We start from the raw sequence: 15,782 nt of genomic DNA, 5'->3' as shown, positions 1-15,782 counted from the left end.
AGTGCAGGCTGTTAGTTTCAGCCGTGGCTTGTTAAATCCAGAGTCAAAAGTGGACACTTTCTGGAGCCCTCCTGCTAGCATGAGTAGCACAAGCTATTTCAGAACAGAGGGAAGACATATCAGCCAGTCTCTGTAGGGAAAACAGTTACATTGACTTTTCCAGAGGAGCTATACTTCATAATGCAAATAGCAAAGAGTCATTTCTCACTAAGTCACTTACTTTCAGAGGTAATACATCTTTAGCCATTTCCATTAGATCACTGTCCTTCTCCAGCACTGTTCTCTGGCACAGTTGCTTGGCTTCTGAGTGTGAATAGGGGTGGCAATTGGCTAACATGCTCTGAAACACTCCGTTCATCTCAAAGTGTTTGCAAGTACAAGCTGCTTTTACAGTCACTCTTTTTTTGTAATTAAAAGGACAAATCAAGGACACTGAATGCCACAGCAAAAAGCTTTTTTTTTTTTTCATATAAATAGTACACATGCAATTTATGACACTCACACATCTTGGATTTTATTTTCTTACTTGAATCCATTTAATGCTGCAAAATGATGTTTGCTTCAAATAGGAATTTTCTTTTTGTGTTTCCTATTGCTTCACACCGTGATATATATCTCTGCTGCCCTTTTCACAGAGCTTTCGCAGTAGAAATCTCTCTTTAGGGTCAGAACATCAGCTGACAGACACGTGCTGCTCTGACTCCAATGAAGCTATATTGACATTCTTTGGATAAAGAGAGCTGGGACAGTATCTCTGAGAACACAATGTAAAGTGCGTCATATTTCTTTTGCTGGTTCAATGATTGGAAGAAGTCCAGCAAAAAAACAATGTGATTAAAAATGGAAACTACTTTTCCAGCCCTCTCTGCATGCTGGCTTACTGATTACATGAATTAAGTGAGGATGCCTTTCTCTTAGCATAATGCAAACACCTCCTCACAAGTGATCTTGTGTTAAAATATGTGTGCAGTTAAAATGTTAGAATCCGTGCTTTTCTAGCCTTCTTATGATCCTGTCAATATAACTGAATGTACTTTTTCTGAGAGAGTACCTTTTAGTTGACTGTACCCCAATAAAACTCCCACAGGCTTTCAGTTCTTTCCATTAGCTTCTTTCATGATTTCACCATATATAAGGTATGGATCAAAGGCATCTCAGCACATATAACACACAAAGCAGACCATTGAGAAGTGTGAAAGAAAAGCCAGCCAGCTCATACACAAACTCAGTATAATAAAACTAAGAATTTGGCACAAAGGCAAGCCTGGTAACTGTCAAGAGGATCCACTTTGGTAGTAAAAGAGAAGTTCAGGTATTTAGAAAGCACTGTTTCCAAAGCCTGTTTAGGCACAAAGCATTCTTGACGCACTTTGCATCAGCCATGATTGAAAACTATTTGGGGGTTAAAGCGTTTTCTGGTATTTATCAGTGGGTCATTAACCTTAAGAGCATCAACATTTCAACGGTCAGTAAGATTAAAAAAGGCCCATTATAGCAAAATGAGTACATTATACGTAGAGATACTGGAGTGCTGATGAATTACTAGCTCTGCTCAGATACAGACTTAAATATGGCACAGCCTTCAGTGTAGTGAGAGACAGAGAATGGATTAATTGCTGTGTGCCACCTAATGCTGAAGAGCAAGCAGCAAACTTTTAGCACATGGAGAGACTTAGAGGTTGTATTCACAAGAGAAAGCGTGTACATCGGCTTTTAGTTTCTGTAGGTGATGCCAATAATGAGTGCAGAGAAAAGCAGACCTGAGTAATGACATCATGGACCCAGACCACTTACTTAAATGTGGAGGATAGGAGTCAAGGCAGGAAGGAAGGTTGATGCCACAAACAGGACAAAGCAGAGATACAGAGTCAAGGCAGTTGGTCTTAACCAGCAACACCTACTGGATCTACCTGATCCCTTATTTATTTGATTCCAGATAAAGATAACTCAAAGAACCACCTGGGCCTCATGCATGAAGTGAGAGTTTAGGGGCCCCGTCTAGTAGGCATTGCTGTCACCTGGCAATGCACTGTACATATAATGTGCTGGAACCTGCTCTACAGAAAGCCATAGGCACAAAACTTCTCTCAGAGGAACAGTCTCCTCACTTGCAGTGCTTCCAAGTGACTCCAGTGTAAAGGAAAGCTTGAGGGATGAGGTTGTAGGAAGATGGGAGTTTGGGATAGAGACAATAAAGCTCATGGTGTGGTTCCACAGCAGGGGTGCTGAACCTAGCAGGGACAGGAGCGCTGTCATCTCTCAGTGGCAGAATCAGAGTGTGTTTGGCTGGAAGGAAAGCTTTAGGAAAAAGATCTTTTCTACACCATGGGTCACATCTCCATTTGCTGCTTGCTGTCACCAGAAGCCTCCTGTGGGAGGGACTCTCCAGTGTGCAGAAACTAGATGGTTTGGTCCAGACTGCTTGTGAGCTACAGTGTAAGAAAACAGGGAAATGGGGTCTGTGCTGACAGTCCACTGACTCCCTTGCTTTGCAGTTTAGGTTTTAAATTATAAAAGTTAAGACATAGCAAGGAGCCTTTGGGAAAGGATTTTTGTTGCTCTCTTTTCCCTGTGCTGGTTATGTTTCAAAGTGTGTGTACAGGCGAATGCTGTTAGAGGTTCATTTATTCCTGTCAGAGAACTTTCATTACTGTAAAATGTACTGTATAAAATTCCACTGTCTAACAGCTTTTATTTCTAGATTCTGAATTGTTGTGCTTTTCTGAGGTTTCCTTCTGACCTATAGCATGTATAAGGTAGGTGAGAGACATGTCTAGCATTTTGTGAATGTCTTAGAAATACCAGAATTTGAAAATCCTGGCACTTCCTGTCTGGTAGATCTAATTTCAAGTTCTGGTAAGTCCATGAAAAAACACTGCGGACCAGCCCAGAAGGCAGCAGTAGGAGCAGGCTGTGCTCTTTTTTTAAAGTGAAGCATCAGTGCAGTGATGACCAGAAAGGTCAGCCACAGCTGACAATTACAATCCTCCAAAACCTGTTGTGTCTGGGATCCAGCAGGCTTCTCCCTTCTGTATTTCCCTTTTGTCTGCTACAGAAGTAGGAACCGAACCCTTTCTGCATTAACAGGCACCAACGCATGTTCTGCTAAGGAACCTTATGGGACGGAGATGGGTTGGTGTGAAGTTCTGCCCAGAAAAGCTCTTGCACAGAGAGACATAATCCCCTTGGAGTTTCCCAAATGAAAACAAATCCATATGCAGACCCACTGCAAGGTGTCCTGCAGATGTGCAGGAGGTCTGTTACCTTTTGGATTTACCATAATCTGGGTGCATGTTCAATGCATTCATGGTAGTTCTGGTGTGTACCGGGAGAATACTGTGCCTAATAAGCGAGGGTGCATGGTCCTTGCGTGGCACCTGTTACTGCTCTGATTGCGATGCTGTCCTACTCCAGCTGTGCCTGAAGCCCTCAAACAATGTCCCCGGTGCTGAGAGAGAACCTGCTAAAGTATCTCTGCACAGTCACGCCTGCTTCTCCTTTGCTTTTGAATGCTTTCTTCTTGTCTCACATCCCTGTTAGAAAATGGGTAGTGATCTCTCCTTTTCAAACTGCAGACATTTTCGGCATCAGATAGTGAAGGTACCCTGAAGCAAGACACCCATAGCAGAATCATAATCATGAGCTTTATATTGGGCTGCAAGAATGAAACCTGGCTTGAAAACTGGACTATTGTGGATTAAGAATACTTGGTTTGATATTAATGCAGTTTCTGGTGAATTCTTCCTCATAAAATTTAGTTTTAAAATGTTTTGGAGTTGATAAGCATCTATTGGCTGCTAAATAACAGAAAGGAAAGAAATAATTAGAAACAGAAGCAGGGGGCTGATGAAGGATATTTCTAATGGGAATTACCACACTCACATGATAACCATTATTGCCAAACATGTTTTATTCTAATCCAAAGGAAATTTTGCTGACATATAAATACAGTGCCAAAGTGGACTTGGTATGGATGCTACTCCAGATGAAGGAAAGGTACAGCGTCACTTGTAGGTACTTGAAATAAAACACAGAAGCCACCAAATAAGAGTATGCTTGGATAAAAGCCAGGGAGAGCATCTGGGAGAAAAAAATAGCTCCAGACCCAGAGATTCAGTGGAATGAAGGGAAAAAGACGTGCCATCCAAAAATGATTGGATGGACAACAAATTATAAGAACTTGCAGAGCAATGCAAAGTGTTAGGTAGAAAGGTCATGGCAGTTGTCATCTCTGGAAGCAAAGATGACATGTCATCAGAGTATGGAAACAATTGTTTTTCTCCATGTATGTCCAGAAGGCAGAACAGAAGATATAAGAACAATTAATGAAATAGAAATATATTTTTATACTTAAAGAAGATACTAAAATGTTATGTGGCTTTAGTACTGTAAAGTACTTAAAGAGAGTAAATAGAACTATGTAGTAGGTTTTCCTGCTTTACACCTTTGAAATAAACAACATAAAATAAACTTTGGAGCTTGTAAGTATCCATAAAGTCTCTGCAAATACATCATAGCAGTGTCAGCACCTGCTGTAAATGAAGCTGGAAGATGGAACACCTTCATTTAAGATAAATCCTTCATTTCTGAACACTATAGGCCAAATTCTACTCTTTTCACATCTCCATGCTTCCATTAATGTAAATGAATTTGCCCAAAGAAGTATCAAATGAACCGTTCTGATTTATAACAAAATGGTTGATCAAGGTACCATTCACAACAATTAACAAGATTGAACCATTAACAGTATCAATAACTAAGAGTGTAGTGAGTAACTGATTCCTACATAGGTTGCTCTGAAAGTAATGCCTTGTATTTATTTCCATGGAAACATTGCAACAGATACAAAGAGGACAATAACACCACTTGACAGAGAAAATTCTCAGCTACAAAGTGCTATTTTTCAACATAGTCACCACCATCAGCTATGTATTTTCACCACCAATGAACAAGAGCCTGCATGCCATGCTTTCACAAATCTGCATCAGTGGAGGTGCCCCACTTTTGCTGTTTCCACTGCTGAAACACACACCCCACCTCTCACTGTGTTCTCATGCACTGATTGGTCTCCATCAACGTTCAGCAAGCATTGGTATATATCAGTGGGTGCCATTTTCTCTGCATGGAGAAATTCTATCCCACCCCTTTGCTCCATATGCACTTCCATGTCAGCCCCATTCTGTCAGACTGCCCCTCTGCTGCCATCTGTCACACAGCAACATGTAATGGGATATTGGTGGGAAGGTTCAACTTCTGCTTCCATCCACCAACATCCACCTCTGATGTTGTAGGCCAACACCATATACTAGAAGGCATTGCTTTCAGAACAGCCCTGGTATATAAATGTATGGTTATTTGTCAAAACATTTACTGTTAGTAAATGTAATATTCGTGGCACAGCCCTGATAATATCCTGCTGACCTGTGATTGGTATTCAATCACATCATTAAATAGTTGGAAAATATTTCTCTGTGTCCTCCATGGTGTCTGAATATTTGTGGTCAAATACTTAGCTAGCTTTGCTCATTGCCCATCTTGTGTTACTTAAATTAGACTGCTCTAAGTTAATGACTGCTAGGTCAACTACTGGAAATGGCTGTGAAACTGACACATGCAGATGTGAACAATCTGAACAGTTTTCTGGAAACAAAACTATTCTAAAGAATACTTGTAACAAATATCTGGGGGAAGGTTATCTTCTCTGATTTCTCTTGCTACTTTAGTTAACGGAAAGCAGAGAGGAAGGAATGCAAGAACAAAAGATTATCAGGAGGTGTGAATCTATGTTCCTCTGTGACTATGTTTTATAAATATTTGATACCGCTCTCTGCATGAATGGAGCTTTGTTTGGGGGATTCAAGCAGCAGATGTTTGGCACTGCCTGATATCTGCTCTGGCAGCGCATCTACTTGCATGTTTTGTGTGACGCGGTGCTGAAGCCATGTTTGGTATTTATAGTCTTTTGAAGATACTAGGCCAGACCCAAAAGCAGTGGAAGCCACTGGGAAGACTTACATTGACACAATTGGCTTTGGACCAGGTTCCGACACTGCGTTTCTCCGAGTAAGAAAGGGACAAATGCTGTGCTTTGTTGTGTGGCTTTGGTGGAAAACACTGCTTCTTATCTTTACAGCCTTTCAAATTTCAGAGTGCCAGCCCTACTATAATATCACGTTTCTGTATTATGAGTAAAAACTTTAAAAAGTTTATACTTCCATTTGTATGTTTTCAAAGTAAACGTGGAAATCTGATCACTTTTGCTAGAATTGAGTTTCTGTACCAGCTACTAAAATATTTGTATTACTTTTGGATTCTCAGTTTTGGACTAATATTATTTTAAGTACTCTGTGATCGTATTGGAGATGGTCATTCTTGCATAGAACTATGCTGTGCCAAAGACATTTCTTAGTGCTATTTGTTAGTGTCTGCTGACTAGCTAAGAGTCACTGCAGATATACAATGGCCTGAATTTGCTAGAACTTAACCTCCAGCAATACATCCCTGCTGCCATAAACAAAACTGGAGCAAAATGTTCCTGCTCACAATGAGCTAAATGCCAGTGAGGAGAGCAGAAAGGAGAGGAGAGTTTTCAGCATTGCAAGCACAGGGAGGAACCACATCTTCCACCTATGTTCAGTGCACTGAAGCAGGAATTATCATTTGACAGCAGTGACATTATCTGCCATGCTTAAACTTCTGTTTGTCATTCTGCACCCTAGCAAAAGCCAAAAATACATGAGCACTTCTGTGGCCTCTCTTCCTTGAGTCTTAGCCCGCTTATGGTCTTGTGTGGGTTGTAACTTTAAAAGGAAGAGCTGGCAGCAAATGAGCCAGAGACTTTTGCACGTTCTTTTTTTCTCTCAGAGCCTTCTGACCTTGAAAAGCCTTAAAGCTGCATTCCCCCATGAAAAATAACGTCTACTTAGTGCTGAGCACATGTATTTTCGTACAGACAAATAGACAAATAGCAATGTGAGTACATGCCTTGATCATTTATCCTCCTTGGAGGGCCATAAACCACAAGTAAATGTATCAAAAGCAAAAGATTAATAGTGGCTGCATAATGCTTTGCATTTTTCATAATGGTTCTCCACAGATAAGATCAGTAAGTGTCGCTAATTGGTAGGCACTTGTTCTGCAAAGGAGCTCGATCCCCCTTGCAATGCAGTTGGAGGCAAACCTACTGTTCTCATGTGGGGAGACAGAGGCAGGCTCCCTGGCAGTGGCTCAGACTGCTCCCTAGGAGATGGCATAGTTCAGGCCATGAGCAGAGCAGTGCAAACCCAGCAGCCTGCACAGACAGGATCTAACAGGCTGCGTGCTGCAGAGGCAACCGTGTGCAAGCCTGATGGTTGTATTCAGAGTTGGGGAGAAGTAGGATGTTGGCCACATACCTGCTGCTGAACTGAACATGTATTCAGCTGAATGACTGGATTGGCATAGTAACGAAACCTTGCAGTGTCCTGATTATCTCCTTCAGATCTTCACCACTGGTGCTGGTGCTTGTCCCCTGCGGAAGCAAGAGTGCTGTGTTGGAAGCTATTTGATGGACAACCCAGCCACCATTGTGCAAAGAGCAAGAGCATGCAGGAATTTCCCCTATTGATTGCTATGGAGGGCTGTGCAGGCTTGGGAAAACACTTCTATCAAAATTCTATCAGTTTTGCTTTGTTGCTTAAAGAGTTTTTATTTAGTTTCCTGTAAAGAATAAGAATACATTGTGTCTTTCCTGGTTCTTGAATTCTGAAATTACAAGCTCACTTACACTCAATGTTACAGCAAGCAGAGGTACTCTAGTGGTACTCCTAGTGCCAGCGCAGCTCTGCTGCTCCCCAAGCATCACCTGGCACAGGCAGGGTGCACAGCAGGGATCTGAGAGATGTGATACCACACCGCACTCAGCACCACTGCCAGGCCTCCACACTGTGCTGGTGGGGACCCCAAGGCTGTGAGCTCTGGGTTGGGCAGGCCACTTGGCTTTTGAAAGTGCCACACACACACATACATGCTAAAAGGCTTTTCCTGTTGCCAGTTCTGTGCAATGTAAAGCATACACTGATTTGGGCTGTGCTGCCAGAATTTCCCCAAGTGAACTCAGACAAGATCATCATATGCAGATTTATCTAAAAAGCTGACTGATAGTGTGGGTCTTTTTCCATTTCCGCACATCCAGAGTGCCAACATCATACATCTCTGCTCACATTCTTCTTAGCATCATTCAGTGTCCCTCTGCTCATATGCAAGTCCAGGGACGCCTATCCTGCTCCAGTCTGAAAATAACACTGTCATGGCCTCTCCTCAGCAGAATGGAGGGTGTGGGACTGACAGACACAGAAAGGGAGGAAGGGAAATCATGTGGGGCTTTCCAAACTCATTTTGTCTGCACCCCTCATAGGTAAGTGGACTTTCTCTTCTTCCCACTCCTGGTTAAAAGCCTTTCTCAAGTTTCTTCATCCTATCAAAATCCTGATTGCCTGTTCTTCCCAGGAGGCAGGAAGATGAAGGCAGCTTGTTAAGCAAGGCAAGGCCCTGAAGAACATCACTCCCCAGGTGGCTCTGGCAGAGCCCGAGCACATCAGGGAACAGCTGCCAGTGCTTTCAGTGGCTCTGCAGACTAGCCACGTGCTTTTCCTTCATGGATTACCTATTGGCAATTTGTTTCATCTCTGCTATTTGTACTCCTCTCTCTGCACAGTGTCTTGAGTACAGTATAGGTTCAGTCTGTGATCTTGGCACCACTGTAGTGGTGAGTATATATGTAAGTTTTTCTGTTACTAAAGCAGTAAAATAACAAGCTTGGAATATGAACTTTGTGGTCAGTCTCAAGACCAAAACCAAAACACCAGCTTTGTTCCTTTCAGACGGATCATCAGCTAGTGCCAAAATGATAACATGTCAGTAGGTCTTCCTGATTACAGGCTGCCTTTTAAAAAGCATCCAAGATCCACAGATCATTAGTTGAGTGTGTTTACCCTACCATTTTTGAGAAGCTTCTGAGTACCCCAGGATGCTTTTCAGTGCTCTCTCTATGCTATTTACTTAGTGGTTGCTGCAAACACACCAGCAGTGCTTCTGTGAGGTAAGGACTTGAAAGGAAAGGATGCACACTTAGGCTGAGGAGAGTCATGGCCTACTCAGAGGATAAACTGAGCATTCAAAAGTGAAATGTAACATCAGGTACTTCTGGGGTAATCAGAGGTAATTGCTCCCAGAAAAAGTGTATCTGAGGAGAGAGACTGTCTGCCAGATAGGCATCCCTAAAGGGAAAAGAGCCTCTCTGCTGCAAACCAAAGAACATATGCTCTTCCCTCCATGCTGTACATTATGGGAAAGAAAAGGAACAGGGTTTTTAGCAGAACCATGGCAGTATGCCAGCATACATTAGATGCTCGGTGTCCTGGAGCAAGTGGAAGTGCAGGAACTGGATGGGGAACATCTGAACAGAGATTGACTGAGGCCAGCAATTCACTGTGATAGAACTTGCTGGAAACAAAAGAAGAGCTTGAGAGCACAGATTTTGACCAGTATATCATATCCAGGGAGCATTCCTTAGACTTTAAAATTTCTGAGCCTGTCTATTCCACTCAATTGCCATGTGAACTGTTCACCAGTGCTCATGTCCCCCACACAGATCCGGAGCACTAAGAGCTTTTCTCTCCTTGCTATTTAAGAATATTTCTGCAAGCTTACAGTACATTTTTATAGTTAAAAAATAATCTTTTGCCAGTGGAGGTTCTGTACTACTTCTGAAAATCCCTGCCTATAAATGGGATTCTGTAAGAAGGGAATATTTGAATCCTGCTCTGGACATAAGCAAAGTAGGGTCTTATCTAGGTAAAATGTTGTCGGGGTCAGGGAAAGAGCCATTACCTCACTGTTTTAATTTGCTACGTGTAAAAGCTCTGGTGAGTCAAGGTGTCTGCTGCTGAAAAAGAATTCCCAGCACTGCAGGGTGAGAAATTAGAAGTGATGCCCAAAACGATGCAGACCAGAACATGGAGGAAGTTTCCCAGTGGAAATTAGAAATTAACCTGAAAGAGCCTGAGAGAGGAATAATAGAAAGAGTTAATTGGGCTTGCTAATGCAACTGAAATTGTCTGGGTGGGATTGTCCTCCTGGCAAGATTATTTTCCTTTGCAGGGTTTGTTCCTGCAGAAGCATGATAGAGCGTACCTAGAGCAGGGAACGGTTTAGTCTGGCAGAGAAGAGGATGAGTCACACATCTCAAATTTCTGACTGGATTTGTAGCTAGAGTAACAATAATAGCGAAGAATCATAGAATTGTTTGAGTTGGAATGGACCCTTAAAGGTCATCTAGTCCAACCCTCCTGCAATGAACAGGGACATCTACACCTAAATCTCCTGCCTGACCTTGAATGTCTTTGAGGACAGTGCATTCACTCCCTCTCTGGGCAACCTGTGCCAGTGCCTCACCATTCTTACTGTAAGAAAACTTCTTCCTTATATCCAGTCTAAATCTCCCTTCTTTTAGTCTGAAACCATTTCCCCTTGTCTTGTCACAGCCCTCCTAAAGGGTCTGTCCCTTTCCTTCTTACAGCCCCCCTTTACATACTGACAGGCTGCTCTCAGGTCACCTCACAGCCTTCTCTTCTCCAGGCTGCACAGCCCCAGCTCTCTCAGCCTGTCTTCATAGGAGAAGTGTTCCATCCCTGGAATCACTTTTGTGGTCCTCCTCTGGATGCACTCCAACAGGTCTATGTCTCTTCTGTACTGAGGACTCCACATCTGGATGCAGTGCTCCAGGTGACGTCTCAACACTGCAGAGCAGAAGGGCAGGATCACCTCCCTGCCCTGCTGGCCATGCTTCTTTTGGTGCAGCTCTGGACACGGTTGGCTTTCTGGGCTGCAAGGGCACAGTGCTCTGAGAGACAGTACTCCCAAGTCTTTTTTGCCAGGGCTGTACTGCATTCTTTTGTCCTCCAGCTTGTATTACTGGGGGTTGCTCAGGCTGCAACAAAGGTTTTGACAGTGTCAAAGGCCTTACTGAAGTCCAGATAGATGACATCAGTGGCTCTTTTCTTATCCTTTGACACACTTTTGCCATCACAGAAGGCCAGTAGGGTGGAGAGGCAGGATCTTCCCTTGGTGAAGCCATGCTTATTATCCCATATGTGCTATATTTTGAAGATTTTTTGTTGTCTGAGAAGAGTTTTGGAGAATATTTTTTACATCTCAAATTAATTATAATCATGGCTGAAAGTAAATTATTGGAAGTACAAATATGGTTAAAACTTAGGGAGATTTTATGAAGTAATTGGGATGACATTCATAAAACCTGTGGTCAGATCAAAAATGCAGTTTTAATAAAAGCACATCTGCTAGGTCTTTTCCTATTAAGCACTGAGAAAAACAGGGGTTTTGTTGCTTCTGGAGAGTTGTTGTGATTTTTCACTTGTCCTTATGAAAACTTTGCACTGAGGTCAGTTCTTAAGTCAAGTCAAAAAGAAAACAACCTAAATGGTCATTTATGCATACCCCTTCCATTTCTGACACTGGCTCAGGTTTATCCTAGCCTCATCTATGTTCTTTTATCTATTTTAGACCTGAAGAAAGCCTTATGTTCTTGAAAACTTGTGGTTTGTTTCCAGCTTCATCATTTATTCTTAACTTTTCCCACAAAGTTTGTTTCATTAAGATCCTACCTAAAGATAACAGCGTGACTGTGGACACAGTTAATTTGTGCTATCTGCAAGTAGGCCAAAGCCAGTATTTGCTAGTTGCTACATTATGTGGTATGTTGTCTCTGTACCTCATGTCTTCACAATGCATTCCCTGCCACCCCAAAATATTGTTCTTTGCAGAAGGTGGAAATTTGTTGTCTGATTTTGGACTGGCAGCATGCTGCCAGTTGTTCTGTCAGATGGAGGAAGGGTTCTCGTGGGTTTTTTTAGTGCCTGCGAAGGGAGATACTACAGTGGAAATGGAAGGAAATCTCAGAGTCTAATCAGAATTGAGTGGCATTACTTAAAAAACACCTGAATGCCTAAACGTTCTATGTCCAGGTTTTAACCTCAAAGCTTAGTGGATGATAGGGTTGTCTTCACCTACCTCCAACAGAGGTAGCATGCTCGTACTGACTTTCCTCTCTGCTGGCTGTTCTAATGTGCCAACTAATTGTGGACAAAATTAGAAATCACATCCTCAAGTTAGACATAAGTAAAGCATAGGAAAACTACCTGAAAACTATCCACTCTATCCTTTCTGTCTCTTGCCAATGCATTTATTGTTTCATGGGAATAGATTATAAACTCCTTTCCCTTACAGTTCAGTCATTTACTGGACTCAACTCTCCACTCCTTAGACATCCCTAAAATTCCTATCTGAAACACCTTACAGACATTTCAGAAAGGAACGTATGCCTACCTAGAAAATAAAGTCCTTGTCAGAATATTTTTAATTGGAAATCACAAACTATAAATTGTATCAGAAGAAAAATATTGATAGTTTCCAAAAGAAGTCATAGATTTTTATTATTTTTTTTAAAAGAGTAGGACATTGAACAATATAGCATCCTGTAGAGCACAGTATATTTTTATTGTCATTGCAATCAGGAATACATACTAGTCTCCTTTTGTATTCTCTATTCAAAGCTTCTTCTAAGAGCTCTGCTTAGCAGCTTAGCTTTTCATGGAGATGGGGTGTGGTGAGAGTATAAAGTTCCCTTTCCTTTTCCAAGTATTTAGCTGGCCTGGGGAGACAAGTGCCATCCTTGGACAAAAGCACATTCCCACCCGTGTCAGGCTGTCAGGGGTGGAAGCAACCCTGCACATGGAGATGTTTCTGCCACTGACTTGTCAGCCACAGGTGAAAGGAGGGAGGCTGCCTCTACCATAAAGCTTCCAAGAAAACAAAAATTGGATTACTGTTAAATTTCCTTTTATTGCCATATGCTGCAGAAAACTGCATGTCTTGCATTCATATGTAAGCAAAGATCTTAAAGCTCTGTACCAAAACTCCTTGGGAAGGGTCTTGCACATAGTTGTATTCCTCTGAAACAGAGAGACGCTTTCAGTTGGTGTCCAGCAAGTACAGACCAGCCAAAACACCAAAACACACGGTTAGGTCTTTGTTTGCACTAGCAGAGCAGAGGCTCAACCTGCAATTAAAAGGTCTGTTGTTAGTCATGTGATGGGACTGCTGGATAGTGGCTTTGGCTCCTTTTACCTCTTAACAAAGGAAGTCAGAGGGACTTATTATGTGTTGCTTTGTGGGATTTATTGGTGCTTTTTTGGGTGCCATGCTGGGAGTGTGTAGCAATCAGAAGGACTAACGCGATGGAAATAGCGTTACAAAGGTGGAAGGAAAATACAGTGCTCACCCGGATTGGAAGATTTTGGGCTCACAGGAAAAGGCTCCCACCAAGGAGGGATCTCCAGGAAGAGATCCTTCCTCAGGGCCAGTAAGCCCTTAAATGAGGCGTAAGAGGCCTCTGGTTGCACAGGTGAATTGCCTTCACCTGTGCTCCCAGGGCTGACTGGGTCTTTCCTCCAGGTGCTCAATCAGTGGTTCAGGTCATGACTTAGCAGTTCCCATACACTTCATGCCTTCATGGCATGAACCAATGACTGAGTCAGCTGGAGAGTGAGCCTTCCCTGATACAGGGATCCGACACACCGCGACGATTATACAATTACCCGTCGCGATGCAGGTTGACACAATGTGAGACGATTGATGATCGGTTCGTGGTTGAGGTTCATGTTGTCTCATGGGCCAGTGCTCGATGACATTACTGGAGGCATGCAGTTGTTTGGTGCAGGTCCATCTCATGCTCCACCAGTCCCACATAGGCCATCACCAGGTGTCGTGCTTGATCTCACAGCAACACTGGAACACTCCGATGACATTTCGCTCCTTCCGGTGATCCTAGAGACTCAGAAGACTCACGGGGAGTAATACAGGTGTTTCAATGGTACCAAGAGGGGGAGGTCTGCCTTCTACAGCAAGATACAGGCCGTATTCCTGTCCTGGGTCAACACTTCGGCTTGCACTGGGGCACGTCCTGGCCGTCTGTACCACACTCTTTGGCCAGATATCTGCGGCTGCATAACTATATCAGGTACCAAAGGGGGGGTCCTGATCTGCCATAAGGGCATGATGATGGTCCCCTTAGCAATGAAGACCGGAGTGTTGACCACGATGTCAGTAGGCCATGTACCAATCACTGGAGGGACTACCGAACCTCCCACCTCCAATAATCTCCCCCAAGGCACAAGTAGGCCACACCACCTTGGTCCTACTTGCACCTTCCAAGGCCATTCTATTCTATGGGTACCGGGCTCTAGATTCTCAGGGGCAGGGAGCAGAAGGTTATTTTCATTGCCAATTCGGGGTCTTACCCAATTGTCAGTGCCCGTAATTCGGATCCTAAGAGGGGAGGCCCATGTTGTCTGTAGCATCTTCAGGGCACTGGGTCTCCCATCTCTAGGCCTTTCATTCAGGTCCCGCAGGGTTTCATAGAGTCTTTGTCCACCCCTGCAGGGACTGAGAGTCTGTCTTCAAAGCAGCCTTCAGGATGCCATTATAATGTTCAATGAGGCCCGCTCCCGTTGGATTAGGAGAGTTCTCAATCCAACGTACTCGAGCCAGCACGTCAGCCTCATCATTTCCTGGTGACTGCAGGGGGTGATGTCCAGAAACATGGTAGACACGTACGGTTCTATGTTTAATCACAGTCCATATGTCTAACCACATCTCCTTGCCCCAGATTGGTCGGGCGTGGATGGTCCAGTCTTGGGTGGCCCACTGTGCAATCCAAAGAGTGAGCCTCCAATACACAGCCCAACTATCTGTGCAGATGTTCAGTGCACTGTCACCAGGTTCCTTGGAGATAACCATCCACACAGCTCGCAGCTCTGCCCACTGGCTACTTTGACCATCCCCCTCTTCAAACCAGATTCTGACAGTGGAGGGATGGTATGCCACTGCTCTCCACTTGCTCGGGTTGCCTTTGCTGGACCCATCCGTATATGAGGCGTCTTCAGGAATGGGATATTTCCCCTCCTGAACAGGACTCTTCTCCGGTGGAGCGACCGTTGTTCCTTTCAGTGCATCACAGTGATACATCACTGGGCCTAAGATCTTCTGGAGTTCTTCTTTCAACGGTGATGAAGACAAACTGCTCCTCTGGATGAGATAGGCGACCCATTGTGCCACTGTCTGTGCTTGGGCCACCCCTGTCTTAGGAAGGTGGGTCAGATCTTTCACCCACCCCTGAATCAACAAGGTGGTCTTAACTGTCAGATGTTTGGGTTATTGGCTCTACCGCCTGTAATGCAGAGTAGGCAGCCAATAACCGTTTCTCGATCATGCCGTATCTTTCCTCCGCTCCGTGCCAGATCTGAGACCAGAACCCGATTGGGGTCCGAACAGAATTCTGGCGTTGCCACAGGCCCCAGCCAAAGCCATCCTGAGTGACATGAACGTCCAATTCAGCTGGGAGGGTAGGATCAAATATACCCAGTGCCTGGGCTTGTTTAACAGCCAGTTTTGCCTGTTGGAAAGCCTCGTGTTCTGCTCTCCCCCAGTCCCACAGTTGCCCCTTCTTTGTGAGTCTATATAACGGCCTCAGCAGCTGCGTAAATGAGGTATAAAGGAATGCCAATATCCCAATATACCCAAGAACTCCTGCTGCTGCTTTGGTGTTGTAGGGACTGGGAATGCCTGAACCTTATCTATGACAGCACTGGGTAGTACTTTGGTCTTGCCTGACCAAACTATCCCCAGGAATTTCACAGATAGGCCTGGACCCTGCACCTTCTGGG

This window comes from Numida meleagris, chromosome 4, assembly GCF_002078875.1.
Source record: "Numida meleagris isolate 19003 breed g44 Domestic line chromosome 4, NumMel1.0, whole genome shotgun sequence".
NCBI classification, from domain to species: Eukaryota; Metazoa; Chordata; class Aves; order Galliformes; family Numididae; genus Numida; species Numida meleagris.
This window is presented reverse-complemented; position numbering follows the sequence as displayed.